Raw genomic sequence first — 10,244 nt, forward strand, 5'->3', positions numbered from 1 at the left:
CTTATAACAAAAGAGACAAACATTTAATATTTCAAACCTTCAAACCATCACTCTTCTTCTTTTTTTACATCTAATTATTAACCAAACGCAAATCAATATAAATTTTATGAACTTCAACATAAAACACAAAAATCAATACAACCTTTCCAAACTTCAAATCGATGCATTCATATTTCTTTAACAAGAAATATACACAAAAACTTCTTTTCCTTTGCTTCTCTGGTCCTTTGTTTTCTCCCAATATTTTTCCCTAATTCATACACTACCTCATATTCTTTGATTAAATTTGGATGGAGATCCAAGTTTTATCGCCAAATTTGCTTAAAATTAAAATGATGAATAACGGTGCATATATATGAGCCAAAGTAAAATACCTTTCTCTTGCTCTGTTTCAATCCTGAACACAGCACTAGAAGTTTAGGACCGATCATGAGGAAAAGATCGAGTTGGAAATTCGGTTTGTTTGATTCAATTTAAAGAAAGCCAAAAAGAGATGACAATCATGATCATCAATTTGAATTGAAAAGATTTAATCCCATACCATACGCTCAAAACGTCGCTCTTTTTCTCTTGCGTGAATGACTTTATTACAAAGAAGAATGGGTCATATATGTTTATTCATATATTATATCTTAAATTAGTACAAAGAACGAATGGGTCATATATGTTTATGATCTACTCAAGATCAATTTCATCTCACAAGTGCTCCACCAAATTTGATTAACTTCCACAAAGAAAATTTCTGACCCCAAGGGAAAATGGACGACTCGCACATTGGATAACGATGGAGTCTCGAGCCCCCACCACGACAAATAATGTTACTCTCTTTATCTCGTATAAAGAAGAACTTCTTGCTGCTTTCGTTGGTATATCTTTTCTTTTTTTGGAATTTTATGCTAGCTTGAGATGATTGTATGCTTTGTGAATTCTGCTTTACAGCAAACAAATGCATTAATTAGCACATATAATTGGGACTGAAATTAGATTCAGGGCAAAAAGATTGTGGGTTGGACACCCAGCAGGGCCACCACTAAATTGCACTTAGATAGCTTCTGCATCGCCGTGATTGTCATGTTTGTGCAAAGTGGTATTTTCATGCTTGAGATGATTGTATGCGTTGTGAGTTCTGCTCTGCTTTACGGCAAACCAATGGATTAGCACATGCTTTAGACTGGAATTAGATTCAAGGCAAAGGATATAAAGTGGGTTGGACACCGACCACTAACTTGATCAGCTTGGATATATAGCTACTGCATCAGCGTGATTGTCATGCTTGTGCAAAGTGGAACGAACGACTCTATCGTCGTTTATAGTTAATAAATTAAGATAAAATTACTGTGTGGGTCTTTGGATTAGTCCTCTTTTTTTTTTTTTTTTTTTTTTTTTTTTTTTTTTTTTTTTTTTTTTTTTTTTTTTTTTTTTTTTTTCCTTTAAGCTAGTCTACCTAAATTTCTTTTCATGTAATTAAGGGTTTAGTATCCTTAACTTATCCTTGTAGATTATTTGATAACAAACAATTTGTGGTAAAAAATCGAAACTCACGGTAAGGATAAAGACTTTGAAAGCCAACAAATAGGCAATAACCATCAGCCTCCCTACCCCACATCATGCACATTTAAAAGAGTCAATTTGAAAATCAACATGTATAGCAAATAGGCTATCACAGATCTTCCTATTTCTTTCTTTCAGTTTAAAAATTGAACAGCAATGTGTAATGCATTCAATTTTGGTATACCATGTAGTTAAAGGATATTCAAACCCAAACTATACGTTCAAACCATCTCTCTTTTCTTATCACATGTATGACTCTTATGATAGACTTAAATATCAACTTTATTCTTGATTGAGTGTGATATATAGATCAAAACTTAAATATTTAGGTAGACTTCTTTATCTTAATAAACGTCTCTATTTAATGAATGATCTTTGGTTATCAAAATAAATAAAGAAACGTCTCTATTTTTCTTTGATTCTTATTCATATTTAATATATATATATATATATAGCTTGTCTTATAGCAAAAAAGAATGGGTAAATTAACTTGTTAATTTTCATGTTATCTTCTTGAAAATCATCAAAGTTCATTTACTAATTCATTGCATAACAATTGGAATAAAATTCCAATATTCTTTATCTAAATATTCTTTATCTAGGCAAATAATATTCCTAATTAATGAGGGTAGAGAGTGAGTGAGATAGTTCCGATCTAAACAAATCGTGATTGGATTTAAAGAGAGAGTACGAAACAATAATAATAAAATACAATTTGCCTGTCAAATGGTCATCCTTCCTCCTTAATTGACTGTAAAAATCATTACAAAAGAAGAGAATCATATTACTTGAAAATTTCTTGATAGCATCTGTGGTAGAAAACCGCTACTCACGATGAGGAAAAAGACTTTGAAAGCCATCAAATAGGCAAGAACCATCAGCCTTCGTACCCCACATCATACACAGTGGCGGAACTAGGAATTTTTTTTAGGGGGGCCAAATTTTCTAATGTGTGACACATTGAAATTTAAAAATCATAAAAACATAAATATATATAAAATTTGATCTCGATAATTTGCAATATACACGTAAAAAAAAAAATTCTAAAAATAAAACATCTTAAGATATGTTTCAGGTTTTTGACGATAATATGTTTCAAGAAATAATATTCATCTATTATTATTTTTATAATGAAATATTTAAAATTTATTTATTTCGTATAAACTATCGAGTGATTTTTTATAATGTCATTTTTAATTCTAGTATATATGTAAGCTAGTTTATTAAGTTTTATGTAAACTCAAGATATTTTCATGTCACATTAAGCATATAATATTATAATAGATACCTTAAATAAGATTTTTCTTGCTCAATGAAGTCTATAGGATAAAACATCTCAACTATTTTTCTTATAGATCATCAATCTTAAATGATTTTTCTTGCATTTTTACTTTGGATTCCAAATTAAGAAATCTAATATTGTATAACAAAAAACTTTAGGGTCCATAATAGTAAGTTTATTATTTCTCCTAAACTTAGTTTTGATTTAATTTTGGTGAGAACACTCTATTAAAAATAAATAATATATAGAAATTATACAAAATTTTGAGAGTATAGGAAAAAAATTGAAAAAACATTTATAAGTATATTAAAATTTTATAGAATATATAGAGATTATAAATTTTTTTTGAGGGGGCCATTTTCTATATTTATAAAATTATGAATAAAAATTAAGGTATATTTTGATTTTTCATGTGGTTCTGCCATTGCATACACATTTAAGAGAGACAATTTGAAAATCGACATATACAACAAATAGGCTACCCCACATCTTCCACTTTCTTTCTTTCATTTTAAAAATTGAATGCAATGTGTAATGCATGCAATTTTCGTATACCATGTACTAAAAGGATATTCAAACCCATACTATACATTCAAACCATCGCTCTTTTTTTCTTATGTGTATGTTTCTATTATGGTAGACTTAAATATCAACTCCATTTTTAATTGAGTGTAATATATAAATCAAGACTTAAAGATTTAGGTAGATTTCTCTCTCTTAATAAATATCTCTCTTTCTCTTTGATTTTTATTCATGTTTAATAAAAAAAATGATATTTTCATTTTTGCTAATTCTGTGAGTACGCCAATCACACTAGCTGATAATTTGTTTATTAAAGTAACATTAGTTAGTATAGTTAAAGATGGCTAAATCTAAGAATTTCCAGAATTAACGAATATTATTAGAAGCTAGCTATCAATTATTTTGCTTGAAATTAAAATGACTAAAATATAATAGTCATATATATATATATAATACGAGCTTGATTTGCTTAGAGCATTCCCAACCGGTTCTGCATCTATTCATTTTCCCTATATTTTGCAGTGGTTTTTAGGATTTTTGATAAAACCCTCACTCCATCCCGTTCCCTATAATGCGGTTGAGGTTTACGGGGTGAATAGAAATTCCCCATCTTTGGAAACCTATTGTACATTCCCAAATCTTGTTCCCTCTTCCCTGTCCTGCGTTCATCCCTATTGACGATTAGTGCTCCAATAATCGCCTCTCCTGCTGACTGACCCTCTCTCGGTGCGAATCCTCTTTCTTTTTTATGTTTGGTATGTGCGAATTTGATTACTGTTTGAAGGGCATTTGGGATCTGTTTTAGGGTTTTTGAAAATTTATTTATGATGTGCTTGACTGCTAGGAAATCGGTACATCTTTCTCATTTTCTCACCCCTGTTAATTTCTTGCGTGTTTCTTGATGATGAAACATCTAATGCTTTAGAACCGATGTTTGGTTGGTGTGAAAATTTTTAGGGTTTTCTTGTGGCTATTTTCCTGAGTTATCTGTTTGGTTGCTGTGAAAATTTCTGTTCAGTTTGGATTTCTTTTTTCCTGAGTTACCTATTTGGTTGCTGTGAAAATAGATTGGAGGTTTCCTTTGATTTTTTCCTGAGCAACCTGTTTGGTTGCTGTGAAAATGTGCTGCGGTTTGGTGTCATATTTTCTTGAGTAACCCGTTTGGTTGCTGTGAAATGAGATGAGGTTTGGCTTGCGTTTTGATAAATGGTGCCCCTATTTGGTTGGTGCGAAGTTCAGAAAATGTTTGCTGCCCTGTTTTTCCTTCTGTGATTATTTGGGAACCCTGAAAATCATCTATGATGTTTCTGTCATATTTTACTTCCTCTATTGTTTGGTTGCTGCGAAAATGTATACTCTTTTCCTGTGATGATTATCTAGCTCACATGTATTGTTTGGTTGGCCAGAAAAGATTTATGATTTTGAATCTTTGGTGATCCAAGATTGGTTTTCAGTTGCTGTGAACATCTTTGCTTGATGAATTTCGGATCTAGATTTTTTTCCATATCTTTTTCCTTCAAATCATGCATCTTGGGCTGCTGTTTCTTGGTCTTTCATATCCAATGTTGAATTTGCCCCTGAATGTTGTGATCTCTCTTCTAAATTCTGTTTTCATTATGCAATTTGTAAAAATACATTATGCAATCTTTGTAACCTGTGATTATTTGAGAAGACAATTAATTTCACTACAACTAATTTCTAGATTTTAATTTTTATCTCTGATTAGAGACTTGAATGGATTAATTCCATACGTGGTGGACATTTGATCTTTATCTTTTTAGAGATAGGTGAATACTTCACATATATAATAGTTGATCATACTTTTATTAAATCTTGTTGGAAATGCAAGAATGCTTTTTAAAATCATCTTGAATTGATGGTATTTTTATTGGTGCTCCAATAACATGCTGCTATTAAGAACTTGCTCTTGCTCCTTTAACATGTTGTATTCGGCCCTTTAATTTAGTCTCTTGCTCTTGTTTGTTATTAAGAACTTGTGTTTGGAAAATGCTTTTTTTGAGCTTTCGGACTCCTATTTTTTAATATAAGTAGAGAGTAGAATTTCTCTCCACATAACTCTATATTATGGATGGTATTAATAGCCCAACATGCTCATTTTCTATATGCTTGAATTGATGGAATATTGCAACTGTCCTTGGAATAAAATAGTTTGCTCATTTTGATATTTGATGTTGGGTCATTTGCAGTGTTGCGTATCTCTCAGGGAAGAGGGTTTATATTAGGCTGTGATGATGGTGTTATAGTGCGGGTTATGTCAGAAGTGTGTATGGGGCCCCATCGATATGGTGGGATAATTCTCACCCGAATTGCCATATTGCAGTTTGTGGTACTTTCCACAAAAGGCAATAGGGGTTCGGGTGAGATTTTGCAGCCATTCGATGTTGGGCTCCTTGCTTACACATGGTGTCAATATTTACACCATTTTGAGCCTTTTTAATTATTTATATATTCGATATGGATGTAGAACCGGATGGGGATGCTCGTATTTAGGATTATTTTGTTTTGCATGTTGTTTGGTATTATGGATTAATTGAGTTATATTATGTGTAAACTAAACCACAAGGCTGTGATGATGACAACCGTTTGTGGGAATACGGGAAATTTAATGGTCATTTCTCCAATGGCTAGGTAATTAGGACGACCAATAAGTATTGGCAACCGGTTGTAGCAGCCATCAGTGGGTGGCCAACTTTCCAAGATCATACCAAACGGTTTCTGAGCCATCCACCCGGACTAACACTCCAAACTTTCCAAATTTCGTTTTTAACATTTTCAATGCGTTTTTAGCAATGGATTCACAAGACTCTGGACATATGTCCTTCACGAACCTCCTAAGTCAAGATCCTCAACTCGACCCCACTTATGATGGGCAAAGTGGATCATCTCCAATGACCCTTGGTGACTCTTCACCCCTACCCCCTAATGAGCCTATCGGCAATAGGAAATCTGTAAGGGGTGCAAATTTCAATATCGAAGAAGACAAGTTACTTGTATCGGCATGGCTAAATTGTAGCCTTGATGCTATCCAGGGAACAGATTAAAAACACTCCTAACTTTGGGAGAAAATTTATGAGTACTTCCAGCAATTTAAGGAAACCACAAATGACCGGAAAATAAAGTCTTTAATTCATCGGTGGTCGGTTATCCAAAAGGCCACAAACAAATTTTGTGCGAAACTAGCCCAAATTGAAGGGTTAAATCAAAGTGGCATGACCGAACAAGATAAGGTAGAATATCCAAATCATTACTTGGCGGCAATTTGATCTTAATTTCTCGATTGGTACATTGGTTTAATATTTTAATTTTTTCCCATGCAAGTTTGAGAAGGCGAAGGTTATGTACCAATCACTCGAGAAATGCTCATTTCAGTTCGAGCATTGTTGGCACCTGTTGAATGACCAATCTAAGTGGATTTGGTGCGCCACAAAGGAGGATCCAAAACGGAGGAAGATGATGTCCCCATCCCCGACCCCAACTCAATGTTCTGGCCCTACAGTTGATTTAGTTTTTGATATCGAGGTGGATCAAATGCTGGAGAATGAAGTTATCGAGCCCGACCGACCAATTGAAGGAAAGCTGAGAAAAGAAAACGAAAGGCCCAAGCTAGGCAAGCAGAGGAGAATTTCCAACTCAGGAAGATGAAGTATACTCTTTTGGAGGAGTCACGCGCTCAGGAGAAAGAGTTTTATCGTCTTAAAGCCGAGAAGATGGAGTATGACAAGGAGACAGAGGCCAAAAAATTACAGCTTGAGGATGAAAGACTGAGGTTGGAGGCCGAGAAGATGTCGATTGATCGAGAAAAAGAGTTGAGTAAAATTCGGCAAGAGGACGAACAGCTGCAGTTGGAGGCTGAGAAAGTGGAGCTCGCGAAGAAGAAATCAGATCAGCGCATCATGATGATGGATGCGAGTGTCATGCCAGAAATGCAGCGGCTTTATTTCCAGCAACTCCAAAGAGAAATCATGGCGAGACGCATTAGAGATGCTGATTTGGATTGATTATTTATGATCATGTTATTTATTTTATGTTTGGGACAATTATGGTTGGGACAATTATTTTATGCAGCGGGTCTTGATTACTATTATTTTGCATGCAATACGAGCGCAGGTCTTGGTTACCATTAATTAAAAAAGACAGACAATATTACCGTTTCATCCAATTAAAATAATTTATCCTCAATACGTGACTACGGATCTTCATTAGAGAAATTGATATTGAGTACTCTTCTAATTAAATTTGTCATCACGTTAGAAAATTTACTAATTAAAAAAAAATTCTATTTTTATAATACGAATTAGTATTTAAAAAAAATACTGTATTGGATAGTCAAAATCTCCAATAAATATTTAGTAGAAAGTGATATTTGAAAAAAAAAATAATAAGACAAAAGAGCCAGTAGTTAAGATTGTAAATGGAAGAGAGAGAAAAAAGTAATAAAAAAAATAGAGAAATATTATTTAAAAGAATAGAGATAGGGATGGAGAATGGGATGTATGAGGTTTTTAGAAGATAAATAAATTTTAGGGAATAATTTGAGGAAATGAGTATTTGAGTTAAATTATAGGGATGAGGATGTAGAACCGGATGTGGATGCTCTTAGGGATAAGATCGAGTTGGAAATTTTAAATTACGCTAGCTAACGTGACGCATATATATGAAGTAACATTTTATTTAAGTGCTTCACTTACAATTCTCCAAATTTTTATATTTGCAAGTAGTGTTGTTTGTGAGAAAACTATCCTTGAACTGCATCAGAGCTACCGTCTCATCTTGATGGCAAATTAGATATTGCAGATTATAAGACAAATAGCGAGCGAGAGAAGAAGCCATGCGATCAAAGGGAAAAGCAAGCGCATGAATATCAGCTCATGATACGAATAGGTGTCAATAACTTTTTAAAATGTCTTGGACCATGTTTAGACAGAGGAAAGAGTGACGGGCTTAACTTTATAGACCCAATGCAAGAAGAAAAAGATCAAGATTCCTCCTTTACCCGAGATCTACGTGAAAGATGACAACCATGATCCCTTCGTGGAAAATATAGGAAAATTGTTTCACTAACTAGTTATCCCACTGCTAACGTGGTCCAAATTGTCAAAAGATGCAATAATAATTAAATACAATTTGCCTTTCAAATGGTCGTCCTTCCTCCTTTGATTGTGAAAATCATTAGTAAAGAAGAGGAAACTACTTGGAAATTTCTTGATAGCATCTATGTTGTAGAAACGTGCCACTCACGGTGAGGAAAAATATTACTTTGAAAGCCAACAAATTAATGACATAGGACTGCAAAAAGTTTTTTATCCTAATTTCATCATATTTTTTTTTTTATAAGTTTGACTCTTTGTATTATTTTAAAAAATAAATAAATAAAGGTTGATCGGAAATACTACCTCATCATGGTAGGATAAAAATGAAATGGTGATGTGCTTTGTAGTCTTTCTCAAAAAAAAAAAAAAAATCCAGAGTACAAATTAACAATAATAATGAGATACAATTTGTCCATCAAATTAATGGCCATTGTTCCTCCTTTGAGTGCTGTGAAAATCATTACAAAAGAAGAGGAAATTACTTGGGAATTTCTTGATAGCATATGTCGCAAAAAATTGCCACTCACGACAAGGAAAATGACTTTGAAAGCCAACAAATTAATAGGCAATAACCATAAGTCTTTGTACCCCACATCAATGACATCGTGCACATTTAGGAGTGTCAATTTGAAAATCATGTAAAACAAATAGGCTACCCCCATCTTTCCCTTTCTTTCTTTCATTTTAACAATTTAATGCAATGTGTAATGCATTCAATTTTGGTATAACATGTACTAAAAAGATATTCAAACCCATACCATACGTTCAAAGTACCATTGCTTTTCTTTACTTACGTGTATGACTATATTATGGTAAACTAAAATATTAACTCCATTCTTATTAATTTTCAGTTCATCTTCATGAAAATCATCAAAGTTCATTGACTCAATTCTGCTCGGCCAAAATCTTTCTATAAAAAGAAATAGAGAGCACCAAGCAATAATATTGAAATACAAATTGCCCGTCAAATGGTAGTCCTTCCTCCTTAATTGATGGTGAAAATCATTAAAAAGAAGATGATCAAATTACTTGGAAATTTCTTGATAGCATGCATCTGTGGTAGAAAATCACCACTCACGGTGAGGAAAAATAGTACTTTGAAAGCCAATAAATAGGCAAGAACCATCAGCCTTCGTACCCCCACATCATGCATATTTAGGAGGGGCAATTTAAAAATCAATGTATAAAATAAATAGGCTACCCTACGTCTTCCCATTTCTTTCTTTCATTTTAAAAATTGAATGCAATATGTAATGCATTCAATTTTGGTATACCATATACTAAAAGGATATTCAAACTCATACCATACGTTTAAACCATCGCTCTTCTTTTCTTACGTGTATAACTCTATTATGGTATACTAGACTTATATATCATCAACTCGATCCATTATTCTTGATTGAGTGTAATAGATAGAAGACTTAAAGATTTAGGTAGACTTCTCTCTCTTAATAAATGTCTATCTTATATTTTTATTTTTATTCATGTTTAATATATAGCTTGGATTAATATCGGTGTTTCTAATTTTTCTTAATTAGCAAGTTTGGCTAAAGGCTGATCTCTAATTGTTGTCGAATGTTGTGCCAAGACAATAAAGAAAAATGATTTTTTTTCATTTTTGGTAATTTTTTGAGTACGCCAATCACACTAGCTGATAGTTTGTGTATTAAAGTAACATCAGTTCGTATATGCAGTTAAAGAAGGCAAAATCTAAGAATTTCCAGAACCAACTAATATTACCTGAAGCTAGCTAGCAATTATTTTGCTTGAAATTAAAA

The sequence above is a fragment of the Carya illinoinensis genome, chromosome 4, assembly GCF_018687715.1.
Source record: "Carya illinoinensis cultivar Pawnee chromosome 4, C.illinoinensisPawnee_v1, whole genome shotgun sequence".
NCBI classification, from domain to species: domain Eukaryota; kingdom Viridiplantae; phylum Streptophyta; class Magnoliopsida; order Fagales; family Juglandaceae; genus Carya; species Carya illinoinensis.